The following is a 23,462-nucleotide window of genomic DNA, read 5'->3' on the forward strand; positions in this document are numbered from 1 at the left end:
CCGCAAGATAGTCCTCAAAGCAATCAACAAACTAGTCCTCAAAGAAGCCATATATGTAAACGACATGTTTTCAAAAACAAAAAAAAGTAACACGTCATGTGGAAATGAGGACACAATCCTATTCTAGGTATTCATGTTCACTTTCAGGTGTTTATGACAATAATTTTTCAACTCAAACCTAATCTTAGAACCGTGAGATGGATTAGAAGTTAGTGGAAAAAGCTTAATTTGTTGTAGCGCTCTTCTCAAGTAGAATGGAAAATAGTTTACTTAACTCCCTTTTTCTAAGTCCTCAAAAGGTTCATCGTACATGATGGGGAACCCATCTTGGAGCCCTCATCGCATGCAAGAAAATCAATCACTTTTAGGTGGCAAGAAAATGCCTATTAACTTGGATTCACCCACATCAAACATTAGCTAACAAAAAACAACCAATGGCCCATCTAGTAGGGTTGTAAGGGGTCTATCCATTTTGCATTATTCTCTTTTTGCCTTTTCACATTCTTGGTTGAACCTAAAATCTCATTAGTATTAGTGTCTCCACTGAATTGATAGGTCAAAGGTTACTAGAATGTAGAACCTTCATTTATAATTCTTTTCAAAATTCGGTGCTATCACACTAGGACAATAACATTTTTCTCATATTTCACTTCAATCTATTCGAGACATCAATATTTTATTTTATCTCTCCCCTCTCTTTCTCTCCCCCCCCTTAGATCTCTCTCTCTCTCTCTCTCTTTCTCTCTCTCATCATTACACAAGACAAACAAAAGCCACTAACAATGAGGATATGGATAATATTCTTCAATAACCTATGCAAAATTTTATGGGGTGATCTAATTTTCTCCTTATGAGCAAGCCTCACTCTTTACCTCTCACCTTATACCCATGTATCCTACTTATTGAAGATGTTGATATGACATTTTCTTACTACTTACTGTTTTGAGGTTGCTTGTTGATAGTCGTCTATCATTTATTATGAGAAAATATGTGTATGTATGTATACACACACACACACACATAGATACACACACACACACACACATACACACACAAATACATATATGCATATATCATGTGTGTGTGTGTGTGTGTGCGTGTAAACATAGATATATACCTATATATATATACATACATACATACATACATATATACATACATATGTATATATATATACATATATATATCATAGTTGTAGGAGTGCGCCGTACACCTCTATGGGAATAGGCGGTGGTCAGCATATGAAATTCCATATGGAACAGTCGTGGTTGGGCTCATCGATTTTATTATTACTATTATTATTATTTATTATATATTTGCTGCAAAATCAATACAACTATAGGAGGTTGTAGATGTTAGGAACTCGTATGAGGTCCGGATATATAGGAAAGTTCAAAGGAGCCGTGGACCTTGAAATCGATTCCTTGGGAGAGTTTTCTACTAGGATATAAGATCGTCTCGTAAAGGAAAATGATGTTTCTCACGTGGCTGATGAAGACTCAGTACTCCCCCATAAGCTCCCTCAAAAAGTGGCCATGTATTGTACTGGTGGAATCAGATGTGAGAAAGCTACCTGCCTTTTGATGAGCAAAGGTTTTACAGAGGTATGCTCCAAACACTTGTTTTTATCATTTGGTTTATCGCATTGATATGATAGCAGATCTTGGGCCTAGCAAGTCAACCCTGGCCATATATGTGACTTGAATGAATCTTTAGGCAATACGTGACTTGATGGAACACTGACATATGTTAAGGGTGTCCTAGCTTGCATTAAGGATTATCATGTGGATTTTACTGGGAAAGGATGGAGCAATTGAGAATACTAAAAGACTATATATGGGAAATAGCAAAAGTGCACGAGTAAGCAAGTTATCATTAGAAGAGTTGGACTAAAGTATCTGATTCAAAGAGAGGGAAGACAGTTCATGGTTTGTTGTGTGCATAAAGGCTTATATGGGCCAACAAGGGTTAAAGGAATGGTGAAAAGGCCATCAAACAAGGCATCTTGTTGGGAGACATGAGCAAGAGCCATAGACTAGGCCCATTTTGTAGCAATGAAGAAATTTTTGGTAGAGTGTGACTATAGCAGCACTCTCTCTCTCTCTCTCTCTCTCTCTCTCTGTTCTCCTTCTTTGTATATTTATATTCTCTTATCTTTGCTCACACTTACACTACCTATGTTGATAATGGGAGGCTCCCACATGGTGTTCAAGTATTTAGTCTGTGCTGTTCCCCAAAGTAATAGAAGATAGAGAAGACATAAACATTAAAAATTTATTGCACCTATTGATAAATTTTCTTGATTCTTTAGTGGTGGATCATGATTTCATTGGCTTTGATTATGATGATGATGTTCTTACTAATCCTAAGCTTAATATTAATGTTGAGATTCCTCTTGTTGTTTTTGTTGCCATCTCTTAAGATCCTTCCTATGTTGACATTGGTTGAACATTGAATTGTGTTGATAAACATGCTACTAATGCCATAAATGCTCATGATAAAGGTACTCACCCTGGAAACGAAATGAGAGATTGCACCAAAGACACTCAGTATGAAAAAATCCATCTATTTTTCCAAGGACTATTCAATGCAAATACACTTATAATCCTCTTCTCTTGTTATATATATATATATATATATATATATACCCCCCCCTCCCCCCCCCCCCCCCCCTTGTTCTCTACATCTACCTTTGTGGTGTTTGCCAATGCTTGTGTTCCTATCTCTAATTATGGGAGGCCCCCACATCTCCACATGCTATCATTGGAGAGGTTTAGACATGGAACTTCATGCCAAATCTTGTTATGAATGGTGATGAGCCAAAACCTAGACATAAAGAATTCTTATGGCAAATGGAAGAGCCTTCCAATATCATGCTATCATAGAAGAACATTATGAGTTGATCATTTTAGCCTTTGTTGCTACTCTTAACTTGGGGATTGCTCTTTTCCACTAACTAGGAGATAACTCACTTATGTTGGTTGATGATGATGTGGCCAAGAAATTTGTTGCAATTGATGCCTCTGCGCTAGTAGACGAAGCTTATCTTTTAGGAAAATAGATTATTGCAAAAAATTGCAGCCACCATTTTTAGAGATGATATTATTATGGGAGTTGAGTATGCGGCGTGTAGTGAATACATAGATGGGGTACATGATTTCCTAGTACAACCTATATCACTATGGATGGAACCTTCAATTTAGGTATTGACTTGTTATTCTGGCACTTGTCCTTTTTTGCAAATATGTCAATCTGTGCAATATAAATCTTGTTCATAGTAACAAGTGAAAAAGAAGAAGAAGAGGATGATGATGCTAACACCTAAGAACCCCTTCCAACTAATTTCCCTCCTATCTAGGGCCGTTTCCTATAGCAACAAGTGCCTTGTGAGAATCTATATTCTATGCCCACCAAGGCCATGGAAAATGTCACACTTAACATACTTGTCGATCATGAGAGAGAATCTTGACAACAAACATGCTCTTTTATAGGATGCTTTTGTTAGTGATTTCTCCTCTAATTTAAAGCTCGTTAAGGTGAGGACCAATGACTTGGTCTGGTTCGTGATAACCTTCTAGTGGTCAATAAAGGAGCAAATGCTGACAAAATCACTTGATATGAATCTTGTAACAATGAGAAAGATCATGATGCAGTACCAAAAGATACACATCCTAGTTATCCCATCTTAGTAAATGAAGAGGACATGCAACACAATCTATCAACCATGATTTTTTGCATTTGTTCCATGGTCATGGGGGACTTAGTGATGACTTTGGTGTTGCAAATGGTTCATTGAAGGAAATACTCTCTCAGACAAAGAATTCAAGGCTCCAACATTTTTACCAAGCCATGCATCTCCTCTGGCTATTTGAATTATATCAGACCTTTGGGATAAGCATATATAGCAAAGCCATTTGTAATCTCCTCCCTATTGTCTTATTATTGTTAGTGATGAAGTAGCCTACAATGCTATTACTATATGCACCCAAGATGATGAGGGAAATGATAATCATCAACACTCATGCTTGCAAATCAAACCTTTGTGTAGTGGCTTCCAATGCTTATGTGAACATGACAATACCTCAAGTGACAACAAAGACCGTGATAAGTTTCAATCGAAGGGGGGGAGTTGGTTAGTATCATCCTCAACATGTTCATTTCAATTGCAATCTAGAGAACTTGGATGATGCACATTTTTTAGGGGGAGATTCAACATGAAAAGATTTAATCAATTATGAACCTTATTGATTCGTCACTTCTTCATTGATCTTGGATATTACAAAGTCTTATAGCATCCCTTATAAACCTATAAGACTATAACATTTTCTCTATAAGCACCTCCATTCTTTGACAAGAAAATAGAGAGCACATTCTCATTTCCACATAGATGCAAAGTTTTTGCACTATAATAATCCATCACTCCTCATGGCCTACAATTTAGGAGGTGTTGGTGTAAATAGTCCATCTGAATAGCTTGAGAGCTGAAGAGGTACAAAACCTTCAAGGCCCATATAGAAAGCTTATATATATAAATATATATATATATCGACATTTTTAGATTTGGGCTCCCATCTGTAATAGTGGGAGGGCATGGACCGTAGGCCTCCGACATAAGGTGGTTTGAAGAGTGGGATAGAAGAAGTTTGCATTAGCTAGATCTTATTGTCGGAGAACAGTGGAGCTGGCGTCTCTCCAACTATTGAAATATAAGGGTTTTCTTAAACGGCAATGAGAATGCACTATTGAAGAAGGTTATAATTGAAGCCATATAATTGTTTGAAACAATGTCCTTCACGATAGGTTCTTATATCCGCTTACCAAACGCCTATCAGGATATTTCTCAAGAAGCGAAGTGTCCGACTTCCTAATTCAATGGGAAATGTACGCCAATCAGCGATCAGGATCTGCGTTTGGTTGATCGCCACATATATGCTTATTTAGACTGTACATGTCAATCTAGCAGCGATCGAGGAGCGTTTGTAGCTTGATCGCCACATATAAGCGTATTTAGACTCTGTATTTCAATCTAGCAGCAGATTCTCGACTGCAGGCTTGCGTTGAGGATATCCCTGGTACGTTCGCACCACTAGTTACAAACCGGTTTAATAAATGGTCAGTTTGGTTTAATGAAGCGCAAGATTAATAGGTAGACGTTGCATTAAGACTGAGCTCCTGGTTTGCGTTTTGTCTTTTGATTTCTTTCTGATTGCAATAATATATTCCGGGGTACAACTAATTGGGCCTGAAGACAAAGACGATGAGCACCAACGCTTATAGGAGGCATATTAATAAGGCGAAAGATGCTCCAGTCACCGCTGATCAGGATGCAGTTCCAGATGATCTCGACATTCGGAAGGAATTATGGGGCATCACGCTCTCAATAGGGAATGTTTATAAGGCAAGCCCCATTCCAACGCGAAGCACTATGAAAGAGTGGGGCAGGATGTTCTCACTAGGTTGCAGTACTAAACCAGAGGAGGAAGAAACACGTGAACAACGTGCTGAAGAAGCAGCTGGAGGCGGCATGGAACTGGGAGAAACACAAACACAAGGTCAAGAAGAAGGAGGGGTCCGATTCAGCAGCGGAGAGAAACTATACGATGATTATGACAAAGAAGAAGAGGGAAAAGAAGCCGCCGCTGCCGCCGCCGTCGATAGTAGTCAACCCACCTCAGTGATATTATCTAAGAAGAACAGAGTAGTTTACGCGAAGACTCTAACGAACAGCGATGTGGATCCTCGCCGAAACCGGCTGCTGGTGAGCAATCAGTTCACGGACTCCTTCGCGGTGCCGGACCCAGCCGACCCCTCGAACGGGCAGGCCCTCCTCCGCATGGTGGACGAGAGCGAGGGCGGCGGCACGACTGTTGAGTTCATTCTCGTCTACTGGAATGGCCCCGGCACTTATAATCTCAAGCGCTTCAGGCAGTATGTGCAGAAGCACAAGCTGGTCAAGGGTGACGTCGTCATCATCTCCATGGACGACTCCGACGGCAAACTCTTCATCAATTTCCAGAGATCATTAAGAAGGAACTTTCAATAGATCCCCATATAGGAAAAAAAGAGAATTTCCCATGGAAAGTAAAAACTAGGAAAAATGGGACATTTCCTAGTGAGAATAAGTAGGGAATCACATAAGACCTTTCCTATGTAAGAAATATTTCCTACATAGGAAATATTTCCTATATAAGAAAATACAAAATTTTCTATGTAGGGAATAATTCCTATATAGGAAATGTTTCATATATAGGAAATTTTTTTTAGAGGTGATTCCCTAGGTACTCTCACTAGGAAATCTCTCATTTTTCCTATTTTTTACATTCCCTACTTATATGTACTTTCAACTAGGGAATTCCGTGGAAATTCTCTTTTTTCCTTATCACATTATCTACTTTGCCCTTCCTCTTAGACATGCTAATATCAAACAAGAAATTGCACAATAAATTTTTAACTAGAAAATTATATAGAGAATGTCATCATTTCTAAGTAAGGATCAATAACATACATCTAATGATCAAAATAGATTAAACAAATTAAGACATCAACATCTACTTCTAGCAACCAAAAGTAAAATGAAAATAAATTTAAAGGAGTATAGAACTAAAAACTAATTAAGCAACATATGTGTCTTGATTGTTTTATCCCTTAAATCTCCAATATGTTGCAAAGTAATAAATGTTTGTCTACCCTCTTCTCTAAATTTCAACATGGGTGGCCGATATATATCATCATATGATGGTATGCGTATCACTCCTATTGATACTCAAGTGATCAAATATCATTAGTTAGTATAACCATTTCAAAAAATGACTCATTATCAACATAAGAAAGTTGGTAATACCTGATTCTTGGCTTGAAGAAGTATTAAGGCAAGCAATCTCAATGTCTTCCTTTCTTGCATTGTCTCTTGTGTCATCTTTAGTAACTTGTTTACCTGTATATACATAGAGTTAACCAAAGCTCACGATAATACAAGGTTATGAAAAATTTCAATAACACAAAAGAAAGTAATTAGATATTTTGTATCAATTTTGGTTACCAAATTTGTACAAGTTTTTGATCCTTAAAGTTGGTACTTGTATCTTGACTTGAAGAAACATTATTGCGAGTAACCTCCTGATCTCCCTTTCTTACATTACCTCTTTTCCCACCTTTTGTTGTTCTTTAATCTATATTTATATATATACACACAATTACTCAAAGTTTAAAAATATGAATAACTATGAACATTTTAAATTAGACAAAGAGACTAATTAAAGCTAGTTAATCTCAAAATGAATCACCTAATAAAGCAAGATGTAAAATATGTACAAATTTTAATTTTCAAAGTTTAGTAGAAATAAAGACATATACCTGTATCGTGATTTGAAGAGACATTAGGGCCAATGACCTCCTTAGCTTTCATTGTTCCATTATCTCTTGTACCATCATTTGTGATTTTGTTACCTTTATGTACACATAATAAACCAAAGTTTAGAAACATAAGAGACATTTGTAAAACATCAAAACATTAAAACACGCATATCTTTTTTGCCCTGTTCTTTACATCATTTGATAGTAAATTGAGCAGGTGAAAACAAGGAATTCATTGTTTATACTTTTATGGGCTCACCAACTTCTCCTTCTGGTTTGAAGCATCTTACAGAATTCATGTTGAACAGTGCGCGAGGGAGACGACGAACGGAGGAAGAGAAGAGAAGAGAGACACGAGACACCGGAAGTGGAACCCCAGAAGTGCATCAAGTGAGCACACATTAGCTGCAACATCAGCTCCTTAGCTAGAATAGATAAAACATCAAGTAGAATAAACATAAGCTTGAACATACGAATCAACTGAAAATAGACAAACAACAATTGGAAACAATGAAACATTAGCTAGAACAACTCAACAGCTAGAATAATAATGAAACATCAACTGGAATATTTCAACAGATAAGAATGAAATGAAATATCATCCCATCAGCTCGAAACATTTCTTATAAACAAAGCGTGGAATAATTTCAACGCATTAGCTGTAATATAGATGAAATGATATGAAACGTAGCATGAAGAGCCAAAAATCAGTTGGAAGAAAGAAACATTTAGAATAATCAATGATGAACAAAATACTGACAATCATCAGCAAGAGCTCATCAGTTTTCTTACTGCTGCTCAGAGCCCAAGCAAACATCTCAGCAATCTGCTTTCGGGACTCTAGGAACATCTTTGTATGCCTAGCCTCCAGATCATCACGAAATCGCTCAGACTCTCTCTGCATCTGCAGTTTCATCTCTTCTAATATGAGAAAGCGCTTCCTCAAAGTGCTGTCAACTAGGGGTTGTTGATGCCACAAGCTGGACTTTGAAGAAGTCCTTTGGTTGAGGAATCTGTCCATCTTGAAAGCCTTCACGGCCTCATAGTCTGTACTGCAGCTGCGCTTCTTGTGGAGAGATGTGTAAGAAGTATCATGGTCCTCCAGAGACCGGTTGCGATACCAGCATTATCACTTATGGGACCATATGCATCTATGGCTAGACAGGTGGCAATGGTACAAAGCATTCCAAGAGTTGCAACTGTGATCCCGTACATGGCTGCTAGGGTATGGCTGACATAGATAGCAACATCAATAGCAAATATTGAAACAATTACAGACTTGTAGCCAAGTGCCAAACCAAAGATGACATTGGTAGTAGCTCCTGTCCTGCAAGAATCAGCAACATCCTTGACTGGTCTGTATGTATTGCTGGTGAAATACTCTGTAACGTAGCCAATTACCAACCTTGCTCAAAGCCCTACTCCAACGCAAAAAAATAGTTTCCAGTTTTGAACCATCTTTGCACCACCGTTATGATCATATATGTAAAACGTGGATGGTAGTGCCAGCCAACAAACAAAAGCTGCACCGAATGTCATTAAGATGGTGGATATCAGCAAACTGTCTCTTCAGTGTAGATTCAATATCCCTTAGATTTGAGATCTCGAACACATCAGTTGCGAACAAGGTTGTGATGAGGCACACCACAATGCCCATAGAGCTAATGAGTAGAGGGAAGCACATAGCAGTGAAGTCATGATTTGTGCCAAATGATGACATGGAAGCCACAACAAGAGTTGCGCAAGAAGCTTCAGCAAAGGAGCCAAACAAATCTGAACCCATTCCAGCAATATCTCCCACATTATCACCCACATTGTCAGCAATGATCGCTGGATTTCACGGATCGTCCTCCAGGATATTCCTTTCTACTTTTCCAACAAGATCTGCTCCAACATCCGCAGTTTTGGTATAGATTCCACCTCCAACCCTTTCAAATAGAGCCACGGATGAGCATCCAAGCCCGTAGCTAGTGATGGCCTCAAAAAGGCCCTCCCAATCATCCTTGTAATAAAGTTGTAACAGTTTTATAGTGATGTATAAAACTATGAGGCCATTAGCAGCAAGTAAGAAACCCATCACCGAACCTGATTGGAAGGCGATTTTGAATACTTTCCTATCTCTTTTCTGGCTTCCAAAGTTGTGCGAGCATTCGCATATGTTGCGATCATCATGCCCAAAAATCCCGACACTATGGATGTCAAAGCTCCCAATATAAATGCAACTGTATTGAAAATCACTGTAAAGAGAGCTGGGGCACATTCCTGCTTTGGATCGTATCTGCAAGGCTGGGGCTTAGTACTGAACCCCTTCACAGATCCCAGGAACAAGAAAATGACAGCAGCAAATATGCCCATGAAATAAACCAAATACTTGTACTCTGTCAGCAAAAACGATGTGGCTCCTATGGATATGGCTTGCTGAATTTCAACGCGTTTCCTAATAGCTGTTGCATCTGATTCCTCATCCAATCTATCCTCCTCATCACAGTTTGATGATCCATTGACGATGTTGTGACTGTGGGTGTCGTTGTTGTCTGATGATCCACAACAAGACAAATAATGAAATGATATTTAAATTATTTGCTCATGGAACCATATTGTATCATACTTACTAATGGGGATAAAAAGATGCATCAAAAGCATGATAAGATTCCTCCTTTCCCTATCATATCTTCTTTTAATGTTTTGTATAACAACCCTCAACCCATAACCCAGAAGGATTTTTACTAAAAGAACAAGAAACCTCCATTCCACTTACCTTGGAGCCTTCAAATTTACTGAGTTATAAACTTGAACATGTCTAGCAACAGAAGATACCAAATTGAAGTTATCCTGCAAATTATGCAGATCATCATCACCAATCATGCCTCTTGATCCCCCTCCCTATCGCCCCTACAGTGATGCCTCAATCGTCCTGCACGAGGTCCCTACCATCGACCTCTCGCCCTTGCTGTGCCAACAAACAGAAGGCAAGAATGCCCAGTCGGGCCCCTGCTTCTCCCTCAGAATGGCTTCTCTAGGTGCCTTATCACCTTCTCTTACATCTTCGGAGGGGGGAACTCCTGCGGGAATCACCACCGTCGGTGCCATTACCATTGTTTCCAGTGCCGCCATCTCCCCTAGACGGAGCAGAGAAGCGTCGCAGAGGGCTTACCACGAGGTAGGCCTGGTGCAGGGTCGCTGAGAAGTCGTGGGGCGGCGGAAGGCGCCATGCCAGCAGGGTGTACAAAAAGGCGGGCAGAATTGCTAGCTAGGAGTGTCTGAGGAACGCCTCTACTTGGACGTTGATGCCGTCTCGCCGGGATGGAGAGCACCTGTCGATCTCCCCTCTGGAGAAATACATCTCGGTGCTGCTGGATGTGCCCGCGCTAGAGCTACTGTTGCTACCCAAGTCCTAAATGTAGATTAAAGAGTTCTCTGCCATAAGTAGGTTCCAACCTACTTGTGAAGATCAATGTCTCCTTGACACACTCCATCACTGTGAGTATGCATTAATTTTGCCTACATCTTTCATTCATCCTGAATAACAGGCCATTCCTCTAAGCAAAAAAAAAATCAATAGTCTTCAAGCAGACTACAGATGGAGGATTGGAATACCTTAGAAAAAAAGCTTACTTGTGCCGTAAGAGGAGTGAACCAGTAGTCTCTAGTGCCATCTCTAATTTCCCTGTAGTCAACAAGTATGGGTCAAAGCCATTAAAAGCAGAACTGTGAATGCAAAAAGAAACCATTCAAGTTACCATTAAATTAACTAGATAATTGAAGTAACACAGAGAATAGATCAAAATCATATGCAAAATCATATTCAATCGAGAACTTACTTGTCACTATAGGAATTCATAATATTCTATCAGGTACCCTTGCTAGACTCTGTCTGATCAGATAGGGAAGTTACGCCACCACTGGTGGATATTGAGCTGTTTATGCTTTGATCAGGACTAATCGGAGTAGCTTGCTGAAACTGACGATTAAAATAAATCTTGGCAACTGGCCTTCAATAGCTGCAAGTAGATGGGTGGAGGTCTTGGAATTGGAAGATGCTGGTGAAGCTGAGTAGGGAGTGCTCAAGGTCGAATTGCAACAGCCAATCTTGTTGCTGGAAGCATGGACAGCTGCTTGGGGCCAGCGTCCACGAAGCCTAGGCAGGCGGTGCTGGTACCTACAGACACGAAGGAGTTGCGAGGGGTGATGGTCCAGGAAACACCAGCGTCTAGCTGGAGGACGATGAGTGGGTGGGATGGATAGGGGTAGGGGCGCTGTAGCCGATGGCCAACTGGAGGGCGCGGTAGATGGACCGCCGGAGCTTCGTGTATGGCTCCCGAGTGCTAATCCGGAGCCTGAGGGGCTTCCCGTTGTAGGCATAATCGAAGCGATATGATATTTGTGATTAATGACCTACACCTGTTGAGATGATGATGAATTTTGCAACGGGCTTGGTTCTGTGCTAGTAGGAGTAGTATTGTTGGGTGCAAGCTGATGTTCTTTCCACATAATGCTCCTGATTTGATCAACAATAGCCCTCTCCGTCTTAGGCCCTCTTGATGATGATAATGCCAACACAGGAGGGATATGTAAAATGCATAATCTCAACACTGTGAGATTCTAGGGTAAAATAATTATCAATGTGCTCTGTAACTTAAGGAAAAAGAATGAGGGACATACCTGGGAATCCTTTAGCGCTACTAAGGCTGCCGGCGCAAGCAGCAAGCGCACCAGAAAAAGTACGAAGTTAGCAGTGATGGAGCCCCACTTGCAAGAAGCCAGCCCCTTTCAATTCACCATAGCTTCATAGCTCGCAAAATCAAGAAGTTTACAGTAAATTGCATACAATCAATCGTTAATCCATGAAAATTAGCGTGACTTTGAAACAAGCCAAGAATAAGACTTTGAAGTCTTTAAAATCTTAGAAACTTAGCAACTAACAACCTCGCTCTGATACCATGTTGAATAGTGCGCGAGGGAGACGAGGAACGAAGGAAGAGAGAAGAGAAGAGAGACACGAGACACCAGAAGTGGAACCCCAGAAGTGCATCAAGTGAGCACACATAGTTGGAATATATAGAGGGGACCAGGGATGCTATATATAGACAAACTATATATAGCTAATACTTCCAACTAGCAAGATTGAGCGTGTTCAGCTTCTTATCCTGAAACCATACAAGACAAATAACTTAACATATTAGCCAATCATGTTTCAATATAAAACTTGTGGTAACCTTCCATGAAAAGAACTTCCAACCTGTCCAACAGTTACTGCTATCTTGTTGTATGGATCAATATCCATATCATAAACTATGCCAGGAGAAGCCATTTCTTGATGATAATGTGTACTCTTGATGCCCATTGTTGTTGCCTCTATGTTGCAAAACACCACTGATCTACAGGTAAGTGGTTTTACAATTGAGCCAAAACAAAATAGACTTGAGAATCTAAAAATTCAAAGTAAAAACCATGACTTTAGGAGGAAGCCATACTTGTCCGCACTAGCACTCAGCAAATTGAAACCACCACAAGCAAATTTTGCTGCACTAATTGAAGCTGAATGATCATCTCATGTCTCGATGACATCAAATTTCGTAAATTCAAAAATCAAGCATGCTCAAAGAAGTACTCTATAAGACAAACTCTTCAATAGCATAAGACAAAAAATATATCTACCTCCAAAACATGAACTTTGAAAGTGAATTAAATGACCACCATGTTGACAAAGGAATGATAGACTATGAATGTACAAGTCACAATAGCTGCATAAATCCACAATGTCTAAGACATGCAAAAGTATAACTGAAGTTACAATGATCTTCATTTAATATTGGCCACTGGCACACCTTCAGCGTGAAGATTGTAGCAGAGTTTCTCAAAAGATACAACCAACTTGTGCTGCCTTTGAATAATCTGTTGTCAACAGGCTTATGGATGTATGGTACGTTCCAAACTCTGGATGAGGTTGCACAGCTCAGCAAATTGGAGGCAACAATCTGGAGGCAATCAACATATATAGCAGGAACTGCATCCTTCTTGCTCTGCAGCTTCGCACCATCCGGTTGCACATAAGAAGGTGAATGACCTTGGCACTTGGTTCAAAGAGAGTGAGAAGTGGAAGAGAATAAAATGTTGATCCCCTTGCTGATAAGGCATCATCTCACATTAGCCCCCCAAAAATGAAGTTGAGCCTCATATATATCCTACTGAATTTGGAGGATCATGTATTAATAACTCCATCTAATGTTTAGAAAAGCTACCCAAATTATTAGGTCCATCTAGCCATAGATGATTGGTCATCAGGATTGAGATATTCTCACGTTCCTTGATGGGATTTATTTTACTTATCTAATTAGCAAAGGTACCATACTATTACAACATAAAAAAACAGCTTCCTTTTATTATCATGTTACATAGGGTCCATTAACACAACATCTAGCACATGACAAACACTTTGGAAAACAACATTCTATTGCACAAAAGATAATATATAAAAACACCATTCCATGAAGTAGTATAAAATCCATCTCCCTACAGAGAAAACAATTGTCTAGCCTAGGATACGAGCTTCCATACCCATAAGATCGGGTTGTATGTGATTACACTACTTCTGTCAACAACACACAGTAGGGAACTTATTAACTTAGAGCCATGATAAGCTTCCCTTAGCATTAAAGGTATCCTATATAATAGGGTCACTTGGCCTTTTGCCTTCTCAAGCACTCATGTAATAAAAAACACCTATCTCCTAAAAGATCATGGGATCCCAACCCACTAGTGAGTATTTTGGCATCTTATAGGATGCTAAGGCATATTGGGATGGAAATGCCAATGGCTTCAACTACAATGATAAAAATTTTGCCAGATTGTTCCATGAAAAACAATGATTTTAGAGAATAATTTAAAAATATTTGTTATAATTAGACAAAATTATAATTTCATAGAGTAATTTTAAAATATTCGTAATAATGTTTTTTGGGGCCATAAATATAGTCGTTGGGATATGATCTTCACAAGTATATATGAATGGTCTTGCTAAAAATTCATGTGTCTATTATTTCTAAGGGTAGAGAAGGGATATGATAGTGCTCATGAATTTTCTTGAGTTGTTCCAAGATTTTTGGGAGCTTTCAATTACCTCTAAGGCTTGACTTATAGGAATAAGGGCTAGAGCAAGCTCGGAGGGATTAGAGGGTAGCATAAATAGACTTGTCATGGATGTTACACTTGATGTTTGTTATGACCACAAGATGATACTAGCCAAATAGGTGCCTATAGGAGAAGTTGCTACACAAGATTGCACACATCATAATTTTTGAATTGCCAAATGCATAGCATGATTGAAATCCTCACGGAGAGTACATTAAGATCCTCTAGGGGTTCAGCCTCTCTTGTAGAGATTCAAACCTATGGTTTTTTACCAACATGGAAGGTTTAAGATGTATAGGAGAGAATAGCCCAACATGTTTTCCTCCCCTCCTTGCTTTTTATAGTACTCTATTTTAATATTGGCCTTGTTGAGCATGTTCTTAGCACAAAAAGCATGCCTTTCTTTTAGCTCTCTTATTTTTTCTCAAAATATAAATTCAAAAATTTTCCAATCTTAATTTGTTCTTCTTTTCCTCTTGTGTTTTCCTTTTATTATGATGCACTTTCAATGTTCCATTGAGAATTTGCAAGAGTTTCTACATTGTTTGAATTATTTCACCTACCTTTGAGATTGGTGAGAATTTGATATGCTCCCATTGATACTTTTCTATGGAATTTCTCAACTTCAAACCCTAATAAAATGAGAATCTCCAATGAGTATTTCTTTGTTTTGGAGCACTAGTTCTTTGTAAAGGTAATATACTTCCACCCTTGTAAGGCTATTTAAGTGTAGCCTTCTTGTTATTCAAGTCATCTCATAGTGAACCTTAAAGTAGCTTCCCATCTATCATGTTGCAAGCTTCCACGTAGAGCTAGCTACAATAGTTGGCAATCACTAGAATCCTTGGTACTTATATTTTTGTGTTAAGACATGAAGTTTATAAGTTTAGTGCTAGTTTGAAAGGTGATAATATTTCATCATACAACTAGTAATGTAGTTTGCTTTATTTTCTATAGCCACATGTTTTGGGCAATGCAATTTAGCTTTTTCTCAATATGGCTACGCGCTTTGCCTTGGTGGTTCTTTTTTTCCATGTGCACTTCCATGACAGTAGGGAATATGATGTTAGTGATGCTAGGAGGCATATTCCACGGTGGATTCCGTGCCACGGTGGATTCCGTGAGGTTTTACGGTGGATTCCGTAAACTTACATGATCGGGGCTCATACACAAAGTGGATTCTTTGTGCGAAAAGTTGATGGGGACGCCTGTCCTTTTCGGGCGTTTCATTAATTTAGTGTGTACATGGGTGATTCCATAGCGGGTGATTCCGCAAAATGCATATTAAATTAATAAACGTTTATGAGTTTAGAGTGCGCACTCATAATAAATTAAGGTTAGGATTTATTTCTAACCAGTTGATTTATTTATGTAGCTGAAGACTGCTAGGTATTTACTTTTGTCGGTTTAATTGTATTATTTTACTAACGATTGTGAATGCTTCAGTTGATGTGTAGAGATAGCAGCAGTGGCAGAGGAAAGCATTGGAGTCTAGCGAGTATTCGACCTTTGGATTATATTTTGATAGGTGCCACGCCTATATTTTGTTATGTCTATTGAGACATCGATTATTTATTATTATTTTGTATGCGCCTATGCGCACGGATATGTTATTTCTATTTGGGACATTGTGTTGGGCGTGCCAGATGCCATGGGCACCGTCCATTAGCTTTATTTCCTATTTTTGTAGAAAGCAAACTCAAAAGCTAAAAGCTTGTCATATTTTTGTAAATTGGGCTATTATTGAGCATGAAGATGGAAATATACATAAAATACATGCTTTGTGAAGCGCTCACAAGGCATGGGGGGAGATTGAACCCAATTGGTCTCTTGCTTCTTGTCGTTCATGCTTTTACATTGTTTTTTGTGCAAAAAGGTAGAGTTCATTATTCTTGGGGACCTTCCGGGATTCACTACGTGAGCATACTGCGACCGATCTGCGCACCAGTTAGTGTGTGGAGTTTCTATTTAATCCATTGGTGCAATATACTTTTTTCTCACTAATATAATCATGAGCTTTGCAATAAGATGGATGTCATGGCCATGATATATGCTTGGTCAATGTGGCCATGTACTTTGCTCAACATTGTAAGTGTTATTGTTGCTAAATGCAATGACTCTATTGTTGGGGCCACACAGTTTGTGTTATTCATGTGTACTAAACATCTTTCTTTTAATTTTCTTTTTTGTTATTGTGATTACCTTTCAACAATTGTGGTCTTGCTTTTGTGTCAATGTGAAAAGTTTAGCTGTGAGTAAGTATTATACAAATGTAAATGTCTAATCAATGAATATTTATTTACTAATTATACCTAGAAAAATCACGAGTTCCAAGTTAACTTGATAGAATATGTATAATTCCCTAGTTAGAAGATAGTACTTGCTAGTTATGACTAGTAAAAAGTAAAATTTTCTAATTAGGTTGATATTATTACTAGTTATACAATAACTTGCTAGAACGATCGGGCTCTACAGTCAATCTCGTCGCGAACCGTCGATACAGGCAGATTTCTGGCGATCAAGAACCCCTGTTTCTACTGTCAGATCGTGAAGGACCAGGCTGTGCAGGCGGAGGACCACGCATCCATCTCCTTCATCAAGTCGTCAAAAAACCAGAGATAAGCTTATATCTTTCATAGCTAAATAAGCTTCACCTTTCAAAATTTCCAAAGCTTTAGCTTATTAATTAAAGCTTCACCACAAATGAATTAATCGTTGAGGACGGCGGGCTGTTCTGGAGGCCGCGAATTCCGCCGTGGACATCCTCTTGTCCTAAAAATCCACGACGGATTAAGAAGCTTAAAGCTTCTTAATTCATTAAGTCAATCAAAGCTTTTAAGCTTCCTGCAAGTCACACAAGGCAAGCAAGTTCATAAACTCCAGGTCCTGCACTTCTGAAGTCAAGTTCTGCAAGTCGACTGGAATCAAGTTCTGCAAGTTCACTAAGTTCTGCAAGTCTGTAACTCTGCAAGTCGGCTAAGTCTGCAACTCTGCAAGTCAGACTAGTCAACTAGAGTCAGAACTGACTAGTGCTCAAAACTCCTAGAAGGGTTGTTCCTGCGCAAAAACTCTGAACTGCAAAGTTGTTCGTGGCAAAGTATTCTACCTATCCGCAGGTCCGCTGAAGGATTTTCAGCAAAAGAAGAATGAAATATTGCAGATTTTCTAAAAATAAAGAAAGAAATACCCAAAAACACATAGCCTTGTAACCCCGAATTTGAGCTACGCTCATCCTGCTAACCTGATTTTGAGTGAGAAAGGTTTTTTGACTTTTACAGGATGACAGAACCACATATGGATGATCCTATGGCTGAAGACGACCTACCTGAGCCTACCATGGAACAAAAGCTGGATCTAATTATGCTGCAATTGGAAGAAGAACGAAGGGCTAGGCAAGCATTGCAAGCGCAATTAACAAAATTACAAAGAGTGTCTACCGACAAAGAAGAACCTCAAGCTGAAGATTTGATTCGACATACCATGGACGCCACTCTTGAAGCTCAAACCGTTCATAAGGAATCAAAGATAAGTAAACGAAGTTTCAAATTTCGCACTTTCAATGGCATACGAGAAGGAAAGACTGTTTTATCATTCATTAGCCAGTTTGATGACTATTTCCATGAGGAAACCTATCCAGAAAAAGATAAAATCAAGTGTGTTACTAATCATTTGGTAGACAGAGCATCACTTTGGTGGACTGTAGTATGCAAGAGCATAGAATGTCCTGCTACTTGGGAAGATTTCAAGAAGAAGTTCATGCAGAATTTCCTTCCACCGCAATTTCATGAGAAGGCTATCAAGCAATGGGATTTACTTCAACAACGGGATCGTGAGCCTATTCCACAGTATACAGAGCGTTTTTGGAATGCACTCCTACAGTTACGCATGCTTGAAGACGTACCAGAGACGATACATAAGCGGAAGTATATGTCTGGACTTCTTGGACATTACTACGCTGAAGTGAACATGTTCAAGCCTGCTACCCTTGAAGACGCCATCTCACTAGCTCACGACACTGAAGATAAGTTATGCAGTAGAGACAGACGAACACAGCAATTCCAAGCCAATGGTAATTATGGATCTAAACAATTCAATTCCAATTTTAGAAGGTTTAATCCAGGTCGCTTCTCTTCACCATCTTTCCGCAAGAATTGGGCTAAACCACGTGCATTACCATCCAATGTCAATCCAAATCCTAAGCCTATTCCACAAGCAAATCCAAATGTACCCAGACTTCCAGCCATTGCAAATAATGTAACCAAAGCCAAGCCAATAGTATGCTATAAATGCCACCAGCCCGGACATCTCGCAGCAAATTGTCATTCAAAGAAGCCACCAGCACATATCAACTATCTTGGAGCCATGGACGAAGACGAGCATGAGGATATGCCTGATTTCACTGAAGATGAGGATGACACTACTAATACTTCCGACACTTTACCAGGTATGCCTACTCCACATTCATTATTGACTATGAAATGTTTGGTGCATGGAAAGGAAAGAACTATCTTGCATGATGACGGTAGTACTCATGACTTTATTTCAGTAAAGTTGGTAAAGGAATTGAAATTACAGACTGTACCTACGCATTATCGCATAAAAGCTGCATTTTTAGGTACTAGGTATAATGGTACACAAGAAGTTCAAGATTTAGAGATTCAAATTGGTTCATGCACTGAAAGGAGAAATTTCTTAGTTGTTCTATTACAGTCAAGTGACATTATTCTAGGAATGCCTTGGCGACACCAGCATAATCCAAATATAGATTATTCCACACACACAATGAATATTAATTTTCAAGGAAAATCTATTACATTATATGGTATGCTTGCATCTAATATTTTTCCACTGCTTTCGCATACTCAAGCAAAACGTGCATTACGCAAGAGTACTAAATCATATCTCATTTGGGTGAATGAATTGCAAGCAAAGGAAAATCATATGCATCCTAGGCATAAGGAATTTCTTGCATATTTTAAGGATTGTTTTGCAGAAGACCTACCACCAGGTTTACCTCCTTCACATCCAGAAGACCATAAGATTGATTTGATCCCTGGCACACAACCACCTTGCAAAGCACCATATAGGCACAATCAGATAGAGCAAAAAGAAATCCAGAGTCAAGTTGAAGAATTACTAAATAGAGGTTTAATTCGACCTAGCAGTTCTCCATTCGGTGCACCTGTACTCTTAGTCAAGAAAAAGAATAATACCTATCGTATGTGTATTGACTACTGAGCTTTAAATAAGATCACTGTAAAGAATAGGTATCCTATACCTAGAGTTGATGACCTTATGGACAAACTGCAAGGATCTTCTATATTTAGTAAAATTGACCTTAAGTTTGGATATCATCAGGTGAGGCTAGATAAATCTGACATATTTAAGACTGCATTCAGAACACAGTTTGGCCATTACGAATTCTTAGTCATGCCATTTGGATTGACTAATGCACCTGCCACCTTGAGTAGAATGATGAACCGTATCTTTTTAAAATATCAGTACTGTGTGATTGTTTTCTTTGATGATATTTTGGTGTTTAGTCAAAGTGAAAAAGAGCATTATGAGCATTTATCATTAGTTTTTCAATTACTGAAAGAAAATCAATTGTTTGCATATCCTGAAAAGAGTGAATTCTTTAAGACAGAAATTGAGTATTTAGGTTATATTGTATCCTCTAAAGGAATTAAAGTTGATCCTAAGAAAATTGATGCAATATTGCATTGGCCTGTTCCTAAAAACGTGCATGAGTTACGCTCATTCCTTGGTCTTGCTAGTTTCTATAGGAAGTTTGTATGTAATTTTTCATTACTTGCTTTACCATTAACAAAACTTCTCAAGAAAGGAATTGTTTATCAATGGACAGAAAATCAGCAGAAATCCTTTGACTTACTGAAACGTGCATTAACCAATGCCCCTGTTTTACAATTGCCTGACTTTAATAGACCATTCTTTTTAGTTGTGACCGATGCTAGCGGATCAGGAATAGGAGCCGTACTAATGCAAGACAATCATCCAATAGCATATTCTAGTTCTAAGCTGAAACCCTCTGAGCTGAAATATTCCACTTATGACAAAGAACTATTAGCAGTTGTACAAGCATTAAGACAGTGGAAACACTACTTAATGGGTTCAGAATTCATGATAAAGACCGATCAGCAAAGCATTAGACATTTACTTAGCCAACCCCAAATTTCTGACCGTCATATCAAATGGGCTTCCTTCATTCAAAGTTTTCATCCTATCATTCAATACCAACCTGGAAAAGAAAATGTAGTTGCTGATGCATTGAGTAGAAGACCTGCAATTCATAATATTTCTGTCATATCTTTTGATTCTTTGATTGCTATGAAAGATACATACTACCAAGATATTACTTTTCATTCTGATTGGCAAAAGTTAGTTCAAAATAATTTCATTCCTATTGATTCATTGTCATATAATGATGGATTTATGTTTTATGAAAAAAGACTGTGTGTTACTATTCCATTCCGATCTTTTGTTTTGAATGAAATTCATTGTCCCCCATATCAAGGTCATAGAGGTATCATATCTACATTACGCATGTTAACTAAAGATTTTTATTGGCCGCATATGGATGCAGATGTATCTAATTTCGTTTCTGAATGTTTGATCTGTCAAAGAGTAAAGAGACATCATGGTAAACAGTATGGATTACTAATGCCTTTGTCTATTCCATCTAAACCTTGGGAACATATTTCTATGGATTTCATTACTAGTTTACCAAATACTAAATCTAACCATGATATGATTTGGACAGTTGTAGATAGATTTAGTAAGCAAGCATATTTCATTCCATGTAAGAAAACTTTAATAGCATCACAAGCAGCACAATTATTTTTGAAAACTGTTTTTACTAACCATGGATTGCCAAAAGTTATCATTTCAGATCGTGATTCTAGATTTTGTAACAATTTTTGGATTACACTGTTTGCTAATCTAGGCACAAAGATTGATTTCTCATCTGCATTTCATCCAGAAACAAATGGACAAACAGAAGCCACAAACAGCACCATTTTAGATCTTTTACGTGCATATACTATCTCTAAACCTCAGACATGGAACACTCATTTGCATTTATTACAGTTTCCATATAACAATACACCGCACACATCTACAAAGAAAGCACCTTTTGAAGTCATTTATGGATATAGATTATCTACACCTGTTGCATCTTTGTCTAATAGAATTCAGAGTGCTAATGATATTGCTAGTATGCATAACAATATTTTTGACAAGGTTAAGGATATGATTGCTAAAGCCCAACAATCATATACCAAACAAGCCAACAAGAAAAGACAAGCCATGAATTTCAAAGTTGATAATTATGTTTGGCTGAGAATAGAAAAACGTAGACTGCAAAGTGTAGATAGACATCCAATTGTCAAATTAGCTCCTAGATTCTATGGACCATTTAGAATCATTCATAAGATTAATGATAATGCATTCAAGTTAGAATTACCATCTCATTGGAAAATTCATCATACATTTTATATTAGTTTATTGAGACCATTTAGAGGCCAATTACCTATCCACCCTGTTTATAAAAACCCACCTTTACTAGAGGAAGAGACTGAAATACTTGAACCAGAAGCCATCATAGACACTGACTATATGACCACTAGAACTGGCCGGAGATATTCTAGATATTTAGTAAAATTTAAGAACCATCCTGTAGAGAAAACACAATGGATGCACGCTAGAGACTTAAATGCTTTCCCCACTCTGTTAGCTCCACATTGAGCTAATAGCAATTGAGGTCAATCGCTATCCCACCCCGGGGGTATGATGCCAGGAGGCATATTCCACTGTGGATTTCGTGCCACAGTGGATTCCGTGAGGTTTTACGGTGGATTCCGTAAACTTAGATGACCGGGGCTCATAGACAAAGTGGGTTCTTTGTGCGAAAAGTTGATGGGGACGCCTGTCCTTTTCGGGCGTTTCATTAATTTAGTGTGTACATGGGTGATTCCATAGCGGGTGATTCCGCAAAATGCATATTAAATTAATAAACGTTTATGAGTTTAGAGTGCGCACTCGTAATAAATTAAGGTTAGGATTTATTTCTAACCAGTTGATTTATTTATGTAGCTGAAGACTGCTAGGTATTCACTTTTGTCGGTTTAATTGTATTATTTTACTAACGATTGTGAATGCTTTAGTTGATGTGTAGAGATAGCAGCAGTGGTGGAGGAAAGCATTGGAGTCTAGCGAGTATTCGACCTTTGGATTATATTTTGATAGGCGCCACGCCTATACTTTGTTATGTCTATTGAGACATCGATTATTTATTATTATTTTGTATGCGCCTATGCGCACAGATATGTTATTTCTATTTGGGACATTGTGTTGGGCATGCCAGATTCCATGGGCACCGTCCATTAGCTTTATTTCCTATTTTTGTAGAAAGCAAACTCAAAAGCTAAAAGCTTGTCATATTTTTGTAAATTGGGCTATTATTGAGCATGAAGATGGAAATATACATAAAATACATGCTTTGTGAAGCGCTCACACAAGGCATGGGGGGAGATTGAACCCAATTGGTCTCTTGCTTCTTGTCGTTCATGCTTTTACATTGTTTTTTGTGCAAAAAGATAGAGTTCATTGTTCTTGGGGACCTTCCGGGATTCACTACGTGAGCATACTGCGACCGATCTGCGCACCAGTTAGTGTGTGGAGTTTCTATTTAATCCATTGGTGCAATATACTTTTTTCTCACTAATATAATCATGAGCTTTGCAATAAGATGGATGTCATGGCCATGATATATGCTTGGTCAATGTGGCGATGTACTTTGCTCAACATTGTAAGTGTTATTGTTGCTAAATGCAATGACTCTATTGTTGGGGCCACACAGTTTGTGTTATTCATGTGTACTAAACATCTTTCTTTTAATTTTCTTGTTTGTTATTGTGATTACCTTTCAACAATTGTGGTCTTGCTTTTGTGTCAATGTG

At 38.4% G+C, this 23,462-nt stretch overlaps 1 long non-coding RNA gene and 1 pseudogene across 1 annotated transcript; both read right to left on the minus strand.

Annotated features, from left to right (window-relative positions):
* Positions 1-6,607: 6,607 nt before the first annotated feature.
* LOC148028646 (uncharacterized) lies at positions 6,608-7,466 on the minus strand. The gene is made up of 3 exons (XR_015692446.1): positions 7,354-7,466; positions 6,842-6,934; positions 6,608-6,753 (listed from the first exon to the last, which is right to left on the minus strand). It is a non-coding gene; the product is annotated as an uncharacterized LOC148028646 (long non-coding RNA).
* Positions 7,467-8,385: 919 nt separating this feature from the next.
* On the minus strand, positions 8,386-10,467 carry LOC148028647 (pyrophosphate-energized vacuolar membrane proton pump 1 pseudogene; annotated as a pseudogene).
* Positions 10,468-23,462: the final 12,995 nt, after the last annotated feature.

Source organism: Lygodium microphyllum, chromosome 11 (assembly GCF_053477565.2).
Source record: "Lygodium microphyllum isolate KBCC chromosome 11, Lygodium_microphyllum_v1.1.10, whole genome shotgun sequence".
Lineage (NCBI taxonomy): Eukaryota > Viridiplantae > Streptophyta > Polypodiopsida > Schizaeales > Lygodiaceae > Lygodium > Lygodium microphyllum.